Here is a 12,194-nt window from a genome sequence, read left to right as displayed (position 1 = left end):
CACATGCACCATAATGCTATCCCTCTTTGAAAACTCATATTTGAATACTCTTCACATATGTGCATGGTCATTACAGATTTAGACTGTTGACATATTTCCTTGATTGTTTGATATTCACAGCTATGTACATATCTTTGATGTAGTTTTAGTTTTTTGAACGGAAGAATTTATAACCTTTTGTCTTAACTTACTGTCATTCTGGAGTTTTCCACCATTGTCAATATCAGGAGCAGGTTAATCATCATAATTTACCTTAGATTCTTCCAGTATATATCCTGTTGTGGTCATATGATCAACATAGATATTCCTGACCTGATTATCAGTCCTACTAAGTGTCATTAGGCCCTGTTGCAGAGTACGATACTTGCTCTCCAGTCTGGTGAATCCTACTCTTCCATTTGGTGGATTGCTTTGATCTGCTTCAAATCATTGATTTTAGTTTCAACTGTTGCTTCTCCGCACTTTTCTCGAAATTGGGCTCACTGGAATCAATTCCACGTGAAAAAGATGATACATATATAGTGAAATATAGTATATGACAGCATTGAAACAAGAAGTTAACCTATCAATGATTCATAGAGAAACTTGCAACACTTGCTTCATCAAAGCTTCTTTTGTAATTCATACAAATCTTCCTGCAGCCCCATGGGAAGCAGGATGATACTGAAGAATCAACATGACATTACATTGTATAGCAATCTCAAATAAACGTAGTGAACAGTGGTCTGTCGCCAAAGACTAATTCTGTTGGTACTCTGTACTTAGCAAAGATCCACCTAGTTCTTCAATAGTACGTTCTGCTGTTCTACAAATAACTACAGATCTATAATCTCTTTCAGGAAACAAGGTTGATACATTAATTGATAACAACATATCCCCCTCATTGATTATCAGTGGAGGGGCTCCTCAAAGGTTGTGTGCTTAACCCCTACTCTCCTCTCCTTATGCCCATGACTGCATGCCTAAGCACAGCTCCAATACCATCTATGAATTAATTGGCACCACCGCTGTTTTTGAACAAATCATGGGTGGTGAAAAGTCATTGTACAGGAACATCGGGTCGCACGGTACTACAAAAACAACCTCACACTTAACGTTAACAAAACTAAGGAGCTAATTGTTGACTTTAGAAAATGGGAAGCAGGAGACCACATATTAGTTCTCATGCATAGATCAGACATGGAGAAAATAAGCTTCAAATTCCCGGATACTGACATCTCAGATGGCCTGTCCTGAGTCCAGCACTCTGATGCAATTATGAATAAGACCTCTACTTTCTCAAAGAGATTTGGTATGTCACCAGATATGCTAACTTCTACAGGTGCACAACTGAAAATCTCCTGACTGGTGCAGTAGTTCCAATGCACAGAGAGTAATGGACACAGCCCAGTCCCTCATGGGCACAGTCACTGACAACATCTATAAGAGGCTCTGCATTAAGAAGGTGGCATTTATCATCAGGGATTCTTATTATCTGGGTTATGCCATCTTCTCGCTGCTACTGTCAGGCATAAGCTACAGAAGCCTGAAAGCCTGCTCCATCAGATTCAAGAACAGGTGCTTCCCCAACACAATCAGATTTTTAAACCAGCCTGCACACTGTAACCTTTCCTCAGCAAAGGGGCATTGCAGACCACTCTGCACTACCAAGAGGTTGTCTTCTTTTGTGACTTGTATATTTTTGCTTTTTCACTGTATGGTATAATTTTAGTATAATTTATATTCTACTGTTACTGTACCTACAGCCCTGTGATGATCATGGCAGCAAGCTCTTCATGAGATCGTATTTCACTGTACATCTACACGTGACAATAAACTCAACTTAACTGACTGAAATTATTAAGTCATCCATTTCTGTGATTGCAGCCTTTTCTTGAGTGATAATATCCTACATTGCTGGTAAACCATGCATTTTGACAAAACTTCTTCCAAATGTTTACAAATATTTGGCCAAATCACACATGGCAAATCAGATTGACAGACCCAGTAGGTCCATATGTGGTTCATTTAAAATCTATTTTCAGAGTACACTTGGAATAATTACGATTTCAATTTAAGCAGTATTGGCCTACTAACAATTAAAGCCAGCAATTACAAAAAGGTTGCAAATTTTCATTTAGGCCATTGTCCAACCTGGTCCTCCCTCTCAGAATGTGTCTTTTTACTTTTGTGTCACCTAAGCAATCCTCATCTACAAGGACAATGAAAATTGTCAAATCAGCCAAATCAGACAATTCATGCAATCTCAGTATCTTGACAACAGTGTCAGCAATTTAATTTTGCTTCAATGAATTATATTCAATCATATAATCATTTTGTGATGGTTTCTCTGCATCCTGGAAGCTGTTAATGTTGGAGCTGTTGTATTTGATCCCAAGATTGTTAATAATGCTTTGTGATCTGTAAAAAGAATGAAGCATCTTCCCAGTTAGAAATGATGGAATTTCTACATACTACATACTTTCCACTCAAATAATTTCTTTTTTGTCCTGAATACACAAAGTAAGTGCTATAGGCTGTTACTATACTTCATTCACATATCTAATGACGGTGTTTATGTCATGACTTATAGCATCGCATGTCAGTTTTGGGATTGTCATAGTATTATAGTGAACAGTTTAAACTCACTGCTCAAACTGCACAAATTTCTAACAAATGATGCATGTTGTGTGTCTGTCCAGTTCCATTTTCCATTCTTTTTAAGGGTTTGGTGCGACAGTGTTAGCACCGTTGTTTAATTATGCAAGATTATGGGATATTATTAAATAATTCTAAGAATGAAGTGCAACTTGGTGATAGTCTATGGATGCTTAGTTTTCATGAAAGCATCCACATTGTCTTCAACAGGTTTCAATCCACTCAAACTGCGACACATCATCTCTGCCAAAAGAAATATGTGCATTGAGGTGATGAAGATATTTTTCTACTTGCTCCAATGCAAGTTTTTCATGCTAACTGCATTGATAAGAAGCACACCTTGATTACATAGAGAATAACCAGTGCCCCCGCAAAATTTTGCCTGTGGTGAAATGAAAGCTCTTTGAAGAGATTATGGCAATTTAATATAGGTATGCATCATTAAAGAGGGTTGAGATATTATGCGATATTTCTCACTCTGCTCATGCATTTCCAGTTGTGCTTGTGTGCAACAAATCAAATTTTGCAAAAAAAACTTGGATCTTATCAGTTGTAAATTCAGGTGCTCTAAAACTGATAAATGATTTCATTCATCATCAACTGCCTGACTTAATGATATATTATTCCCATCACATAATTACACTTTTGCTACATAATCTCAATGCAAGCTTGCTTCAAAACTCCTGATAGAAAGAATGAAGAGAAGCAATAAAAGATAGTTCTAAAATGGTGCCTAGCAGTAAAGGGACCTAGAGTGTTGGTGCAGAAATCATTTAATGTGGCAGGCAAATAACAAATAGGTAAACACAATCCTTAGTTCTATTAATAAAGTATAAAAGCAAAGAAATTATGCTGACCTCTATAAAATTCTGCTCTAGCCTTGGTCATCACATTAAAGGATGGATATAAAGGCATGAGAGAGTCCAGAATAAAAATGGGAATGTTTCTTTGTATAAGAAGACTTAACAGACCAGTTAAGAGAAGTTTGTTCTATCTAACCTTGCCATGTTTCATGGAGGATAAGAAATTTAGTGAAGGAGAATTCTATAATGCAGACAAGAATTTTCTCCCAATATCAGTATAAAAATGGACTATTGGGGGCACAGAACAGCTGAGTGGGCCTTGGTGAGAAGAGTGGGTTGGCATATAGAACAGCCTTGTCAATTGCCAAACAATATTTAGCACCCTTAGTATTCCTGGAAGGGTTTATATTCTGGGATAATATTGTGTGAAGTTAAAACTGGTCATTTATAAATAATTTCTCATTAGCTTTTATGAGAAAATTCTGCTAGTGACACAGAGCTCAAGAATCACTTTAAGAATATCTTAATGCTTAAAAACACAGCAAGGTTCTAAAGTAAGAACATTATGTTATGTCATTATTCAAATCTTAAATTAAGATAATAGAACATACATCTCATAAATACTTTACCCTTTTAGACCCATCAAACATATAGTATCCTGTGGGATTTTGGTGGGTTGGATATATTCTACTGCAGAAGAATCCAAAGAAACGGCCAATGCTTCAGACTAAAGACTTGCACTATAAGACAGAGACAAGGTAAAATATTTTCGTTAAGAGGGTCATAAATCCTTGCAGCAGCAGAATTAGGGCTTTTGGCCAATCGAATCTGCTCTGCCATTCGTTCCTAGGTGATTTATTATCCCTGTTAACTCCATTCTCCTGTCTTCTCCCTGTAACCTTTGACCTCCTTACTAATCAAGAAATTATCACCCTCCACTTTAGATATACCCAATGATGGCAATGAATTGGACAGATTCATCATCCTCTAGCTAAATAAGTTCCTCTTCATCTCTGTTTTAAAGGAATGTCCTTTTATTGTGAGGCTGTGTCTTCTGGTCCTAAACCCTCCCAAAATGAAAGTGTTCACTCCATATCCAATCTATTCAGCCCTTTCAATATTTGCTAGATTTCAATAATAACCCCCTTCATTCTTCTAAACTCAGCAAGTACAGGCCCAGAGCCACCAAACGCTCCTCTTGTTAAACCTTTCAATCTCAGAATCATTTTTGTAAACCTCTTTAACGCCAGCACATGCTTCCTTAGATATGGGGTCCAAAATTGCTCACAGCACTCCAGACGTGGTCTGATCTATGCCTTAGTATTATATCTTCACTTTTATATTCCAGCTCTCACAAAACAAATTCTAACATTGCATTTACCTTTTTTACTACCAACACAACCTGTAAGTTAACATTTAGGGAATCCTGCACAAGGACTCCCAAGATCATTTGCACCTCTGATTCATTTAGAAAATACTCTACGCCATTATCTTTTTACAAAATGCATGACAATACAATTCCCTACATTGTATTCCATTTACCACTAATCTGCCCATTCTCCTAATCTGTACAAGTCTTTTTTCAAACTCCCTGCTCCCTCAAAACTACCTGCCCTCCCTTTATCTTTATGTTACTCCAAACTTGGCCACAAAGTCATCAATTCTGCAACCTAGATTATTAACATATAGTGTGAGAAGTAGCGGTCCCCACAGCCACCCCTGTGAAACACCTCTCGTGACCAGCAGCCACCCTGGAAAGACCCCTTTTATTGCTACTCTATTCATTCTATCCATGCTAGTATCTTTCCAGTAACACCATGGGCTCTTATTTTCTTGAGCAGCTTGATGTCCAGCATTTGTGAAAGGCCTTCTAAAAATCCACTGACTCTCCTTTCTCTACCCTGTAATTTCCTCAAGTAATTCGAACAGATTTGTCAAGCAAGATATTCCCTTAAGGACCCTTGAACTCTTTTATCATGTGCCCTCAAATCTCCCAAAACCTCATCCTTAATTTGAGATTGAACTGTGGCCAACCAGTGAATGGGATTTATTAGCAAGTGTGAAGGCAGGTGCAAGTGGAGCAGCATTGTGTGGGTGGCCAGTATTAGAGTGGGGAAGCTTTGGTTCTGGCTCATCAGGCTTGGGTGAGGTAAATATCTGATAAGTTTCTTCTTCATTCTTCATTCCTCAACTGTTAGTACATAGTTATTGCAGTGAGAATGGCTCCGGGGACAGCGTTATGTTCTTTGTATGGGATGTGGGAGTTCTGGGAGACCTTCAGCCACCCAGATAGCTGCATCTACACCAGGAGCACCAAGCTGCAGCTCCTCAGAGAACTGGAGCTACAGCTCGATTACCTTTGGCTTAAACGGGAGAGTGAGGAATCGCTAAGTAGGAGCTATGGGGAGGTAGTCACCCCTAGATTGCAGGAGGGAGGTAACTGGGTGACTGTCAGAAGCAGGAAGGGAAATGGCAAATCAGTGCAGAATACCCCCGTGGCCATTGCCTTCAATAATAGATATTCCATTTTAGATACTATTGAGTGATCAGCCTATCTGGGGGCCGGGGGGGGGGGGGGGGGGGGTGGTGAGCCTCATTGATCAGGCCTTTGGCAATGAGTCTGGCGTAGAGACTCAGAGACTTATGTGTATTACTGTGTTTTACATCCTGGTTTGGAGAAATGTCTCATTTCTATATACACTATAAAAGTATATACATTATTTACATGTATATAGTTAAACATCAATAAACTTGACTAGACTTGATTTGACTTGAGTAATGGGAAGCTTTTAAAAGCCTACAGAAGGCAACAAAAAAGTGATAAAGAGAGAAAGATGGAATATGAAGGTAAGCTAACCGATAATGTTAAAGATACTAAAAGTTTCTTCAGATATATAAAGAGTAAAAGACAGGCAAGAATAGATATCAGACCACTGCAAAATTATGCTGGAGAGGAAGTAGTGGGGGACAAAGAAATGGCAGATGAAGTGAAAGACACCGGCCATATACAGGAGGTTCAAGAGTGTCAGTAGGCAGATGTGAATGGTGTAGGGAGAAGGTCCTTCGGAAGCTGAAAGGTCTGAAGGTAAATAAATCACCTGGACCAGGTGGTCTACAGCCCAGGGTTCTGAAAGAGGTGGCTGAAGAGATTGTGAAAGCATTAGAAATTATTTTTCAGGAATCAAAAGATTCTGGCATGGTCCTGGAGAATTGGAAAATTACAAATGTTACTTCTCTCTTCAAGAAGGGAGGCAGAAGAAAGGTAACTATAGGCCAATTAGTCTGACCTCAGTGGTTGGGAAGATGTTGGAGTTGATTGTTAAGGATGTGGTTAGGAGGCACATGATAAAATAGGCCAAAATCAGCATGGTTTATTTAATGGAAAATCTTGCCTAACAAATCTGTTGGAAATCTTTTAAGCAATAACAAGAAGGATACACAAAGTAGAATCAGGGCATGTTGTGTGCTTGGATTTTCAGAAGGCCTTTGACAAGGTACCATACTTGAGGTTGCTTAACAAGTGAGGGCTCATGGTATTACAGGAAAGATTCTAGCAAGGATAGAGATTTGGCTGATTGGCAGGAGGCAAAGAGTGGGAATAAACAGAGCCATTTCTGTTGGCTGTTGGTGACCAGTGGCGTTCCACAAAGGTCTGTGTTAGGACCACTTGTTTTTACATTATACGTCAATGATTTGGATAACAGAATTGATGGCTTTGTGACCAAGTTTGCGGATGGTACAAAGATAGGGGGAGGAGAAGGTAGTGTTGTGGAAGTAGAATAGCTGCAGAAGAACTTAAACAAATTAGGAAACTGGGCAAAGAAGCGGCAGATAGAAGACAGAGTCAGTAAGTGTATGGTCATGTACGTTGGTAACTAGCGTAGGCTATTTTCTAAATGGAGAGAAAATTCAAAAAGCTGAAATAGGGACTTGGGAGTCCTTGTGTAGGATTCCCTAAAGGTTAATTTGCAGATTGAGTCAGTGGCGAGGAAGGCAAATGCAAACTTAGCATTCATTTCAAGAGGACGAGAATATACAAGCAAGGATATAATCTTGAGGCTCTATAAGGCACTGATGAGTCCTCATTTGGAGTATTGTGAGCAGTTTTGGGCCCCCTATCTAAAAAATGATGTGCTGACATTGAAGAGGATTCTGGGATTGAAAGGCTTATCATATAAGGAGTGTTTGATGGCTCTGGGCCTGTACTCCCTGGAATTCAGAAGAATGAGTGGGGATCTCATCGAAACCTAATGAATGGTGAAAGGCCTTGATAGAGTGGATGTGAAGAGGATGTTTCCTATGGTGGGGGACTCTAAAATCAGAGGGCACAGCCTCAGAATAGAGGGACATCCTTTTAGAACAGAGATCAGGGGGAATTTCTTTAGCCAGAGAGTGGTGAATCGATTGCCACAGGCAGCCATGGAGGCCAAGTCATTGGGTGTATTTAAGGCAGAGGTTGATAGATTCTTGATTAGTTAGGGCATGAAGGATTGCAGGGCAAAGGCAGGAGACTGGAGCTGAAAGGGAACTGGATCAGCCATGACAAATTGGCAGTACAGACTTGATGGGCCAAATGGTCTAATGCTGCTCCTATATCTTATGGTCTTAATAATGGTCTCTAAGATCCAGAAACTATTTATTGAAAGATCAAAGCTAATACCTCCACAATCTTTTTCAGAGCCATGGGCTGTAGGTGATTTATTTACTTTCAGAACTTTCAGCTTCCCAAGCGCTTCTTTCATAGTAACAGTGACTACACTCACATCTGCCCCCTGGCACTCTTGAATTTCTGGCATATTGCTAGTGCTGTCCACAGTGAAGACTGATACAAAATACTTATTCATTTTCTCTGCCACTTCTTTGTTCCCCATTGCTACCACTCCAGTGTTATTTTCCAGTGGTCTAATGTCCACTCTTGCCTCTCTTTATAATATATATAAAGATATATGTTCTTTATATATCTGGTATCTTCTTTTATATTATTGTCCAGCTTGCCTTCATATTTCATATTTTCTCTCATTGCTTTTTAGTTGCCTTCTGTCTGTTTCTAAAAAGCTTCCCAATTCTCTAGTTTTTCTTAATTATAAATTCTCTCTTTCACTTCTATGCTGTTTTTGACTTCCCTTGTCAACCATGTTTGTACAGCTCTCCGCTTCTTCCTCTGATAAAGCTCCTAACAATTGAGGATGCCAATTTCCATTATCTGACCATATCTGATGCTGCACTCCATTGGGATCATTGTCTTTTGCAAATGTGGCAAAATGCCTCCAATAACAAATTGTTGGTAATGATCTTCTGAATGTGGCTTCTTCTCTTTTTTCAGTCTCTGTTGCTCAGATTCCCTTTTGTGAGCTTTTTGCCATATGATTTCACTAACTCTCTCATGTTATTCTACTCTAATTTATCAAACCCACCCTTATCTGCCAACTTAATAACATCTTCAATTTTTTCAGATTAGTTTACCCACTCCATGTTCTGGCTATAATTCCCACATTATGCCATTTATTGTTGCATGAGTTATGTTGTCTCTAGAAGCACTGTCAACGATGAGCAAGACTCTTTTGTCTAGGTTATACCTCAGACAACATTGGCTGATGAAAGAATATAGAAGTCACATGGTATAATCTCAAAAGACCAGTGCCATCACCCAGCTTTTTTTTTATTAGGTTGCTACAACACTGGATTGGACTTTGACATTGAAGATTCACTGTAGCCCGTCAACATTGTGTTAACACCCAAAGAACATGTTTTTATTTGGTTGAAACAACTTTACTTTCAACATCTTCCTTCAATACCTAAGGGCTGCCACCTTTACATCCCACAATTCCCCCTTTCCATCTCCCGTATGCACGCACTTAACAGAGAGCACGTGCATGTGTACTAAACACTTACTTAGTGCAAATGAACAGAACTTAACAATCTCCCATCCTTTTTATGTATATATTTTTAAAAATTAAATTTGAAAAAAACATTTTAAGGCAATTCAAATATCCAAACAATTCAAATGTCCATTAGGATATGGGAATTGGTTCTAACCCTTGTTTCTGCATCAGGATGTCCCTCAAGCTGAGCAATCCTTGCCTCCAGTGCTGCAAGGTTTACCTTGTATTTGGATCTAACAGCATTTTCCATCTCCTGCAACTTGGCTTTCAGCTCCTTGTTCTGACGATCGAGTTGCTGATGAGCATTTTCTGCCTTCTGGGCATTGCTGCATTCAGCAGAAAGATCTACATTTAATTGATCAACCTTTTCTTGAATCTATCATTAGCCATTTCAGCATTTGTCTGCTCTTCTTCTACCTCCTCTTCCAGCTGAGCAGTCCTGGCCTCAAGGCATCTTTTCACATCCAGAGCCGAAGATTTTCCAGAACTATTGCTTGCAACTTCTTCAGCTAGATTATCTCTTTCCTGTTGTATCTGACATTTTGCATGCTCAGCTGCAGCAAGCTCCTCCTATAACTATTGTTTTTGCTTCGGTTTCTTTGGAATGGGTCAGCATTTCCCTTTGAGAGCTGTGAGCATCGTTCAGTTCATGGACGTAGTCTTTCAGTTGAATCTGCAGTGCGCGGAGCTGTTTTATAGCCTCATCGCAGCCTTTGTTTTGAAGCTTCTGTTTGTCCCTCCTTGAAATCTATCTCCAACTTTTCATTGGCAGTAACAGCCAAGGACAATTGCTTTCGCTCATCTTCCAGCTCTGCTTCCATTTCACAAACCTGTTTAATCAGTTAATGTCTCCTGCTTTCCTCACTTTGTTCATCTGTGCCCAGCAGGTCTGTCAAACTGAGCTCTCATGGCTTGTGGGTTTACTTCCAGGAGTAGCTGAGCATCTTCAGTGGCCTGGAGCTCTTCCAACTGAGCCTTCATCTCCTCCACCTGTTGCTCCAGAGCACACTTTGACTTTTCCAACTCATGTACACTCTTTCCTGCATCACCCTTGGAGCTGACAAGGTCTTCTATCTCTGCATACAGCAGCTTATTCATTTTCTCCTTCTCTTCATTATGTTTCATTGCCTCCTCTAGGGCACAGGTCAGTGATAGTATCTTAGTCGCCTTCCTGCATGCTTCAGCCTGTGTACAATCCCACCCCTCTGTGTTCTTTAAAGAAATGTTTGTTTCCTCAGCCAGCAACTGATCAAATTTCTTCTGTTTCTTTTCAAGACTGGAAACAATTTGCTGTTGATGGTCCAGGCCCACAACTACATTATCCAACTCCTGCTACAGACAGTTCTTGGTCTTTTCCAATTCATCATAGGCTGATGCTTTCTCTTCAAATCAATGAGTTGTCTTTCTGTTGCTTCTTTTTAGCCTCCTCTGCATGTTCCAGTGATGCAAAGCCATCACTTTGGCACTTCTTTGATGCAGTCAGCTGAGCCTGGAGGACACTTAGTACTTAATTCTCACATTGGTTCTCAGTAGAGGCTTTATGTAGAATTTTCACACAGTAATGACCAGAGCTGGTGAGCCCAAGAGACACGGTCTGTTGAAACGTCATCACTTGCTCATTCTCCATATTCAGCACAGCTTCTGCTTTCTTCAGTGGTATCACCTCCGTTTTTGCATAACATTTTGACTGTCCTATTTTTGCAGGAATTTTCACTCTTTAGGTGGAATGTGCAATCTTTCCATCTCCAAATTTGAATGCTTTGCTACTCTGTGCATCTGTGTTCACCAGTTTCTGCACTTCAGTCCGGTTTAGTTCACTTACATAGCTTTCAGGCCATTTTTCTCCAGACACTGTGTATGCATACTGTACCAGTAACATCAGGTCCTAGAGATTCTATCATCAAACCTCTGCATTAGTAAGTGATATGGCACTTGTCTACAACTTCAGATTTATTATTTGTTATTTTCTTCAGTTAGCCTAACTTGTTTGGTTCTATGCGGACAGTTTCTAGCCCAGTGGTAAATACTTACCGTTTTGTACTTACGCATGCAAGTGTACTTTTATTCAAAATCAATAATAAGATTAGCCATATTTTTATAATTGTCCCTATAAATTTAGTCCAAGTCTGAATACGCTTCATAAATCCAATTCTTTTCTTCCTTCAGAGAAATTGAGTCAAGTGTATTTATTAGCGTGTTTATATCATCATCTTCCTTCAAGTGTTAGACCGAAATTCCCATTCGGATTCACTCTACTCAAGCAACAATGCGACAACCAAGGCTTGATTCATCTTCCCCGTTCCATAACACGAGTCCATATAACTTTCTTAAGCCTTGCTCTCATCAATTGCTGTCAGGATCCTATAATTGGGAACCATCCTCTGCTACCACTGTTAATGGCCAAACAACAAGGACACATTTTTCTTTTGTTTAAGCAACTTTACTTTCAGTGTGTCCCTTCAGCACCTGAGGGCCACCACCTTTACATCCCACAATTCCCCCCTCCACCTCCCGCGTGCAAGCGCATAATGGAGGGTTCGCATGCATACTAAATACTTACATATTGCAAATGAACAGAAATCAACACATTGAAGTCTTGCTTTTGTGGAATAGATTCAATCCTTAGAACCTCAGGATCTCTAAGTGGTTAGATTAAGAAAGGCTTAAATTTATAATCACCCCAAGCACTGCATCCAAGGGGAAGATAAGACCATCTTTAGCTGAATTGAACTTAAAGTTCTCATTCCTTGAAATGGATGTTTAGGAGCCAAAAGAGCCCAGTACATTGATAACCTGAAATCTGTATCCAGATTGGACAGAAAAAAAATATTAATCTGGATCACTTTAAAACTATCACTCATCCGAAGATTTG

The 12,194-nt window shown here is 39.5% G+C and overlaps 1 pseudogene; it reads right to left on the bottom strand.

Moving 5' to 3' along the window:
- The window catches only part of LOC132392168 (myosin-9-like), a 43,924-nt pseudogene extending 32,553 nt beyond the window's left edge, over positions 1-11,371 (bottom strand).
- Positions 11,372-12,194: the final 823 nt, after the last annotated feature.

This window comes from Hypanus sabinus, chromosome 4 (assembly GCF_030144855.1).
Source record: "Hypanus sabinus isolate sHypSab1 chromosome 4, sHypSab1.hap1, whole genome shotgun sequence".
NCBI lineage: Eukaryota > Metazoa > Chordata > Chondrichthyes > Myliobatiformes > Dasyatidae > Hypanus > Hypanus sabinus.
The sequence above is the reverse complement of the archived record's forward strand: the minus strand, read 5'-3'. Positions and strand labels throughout refer to the sequence as shown.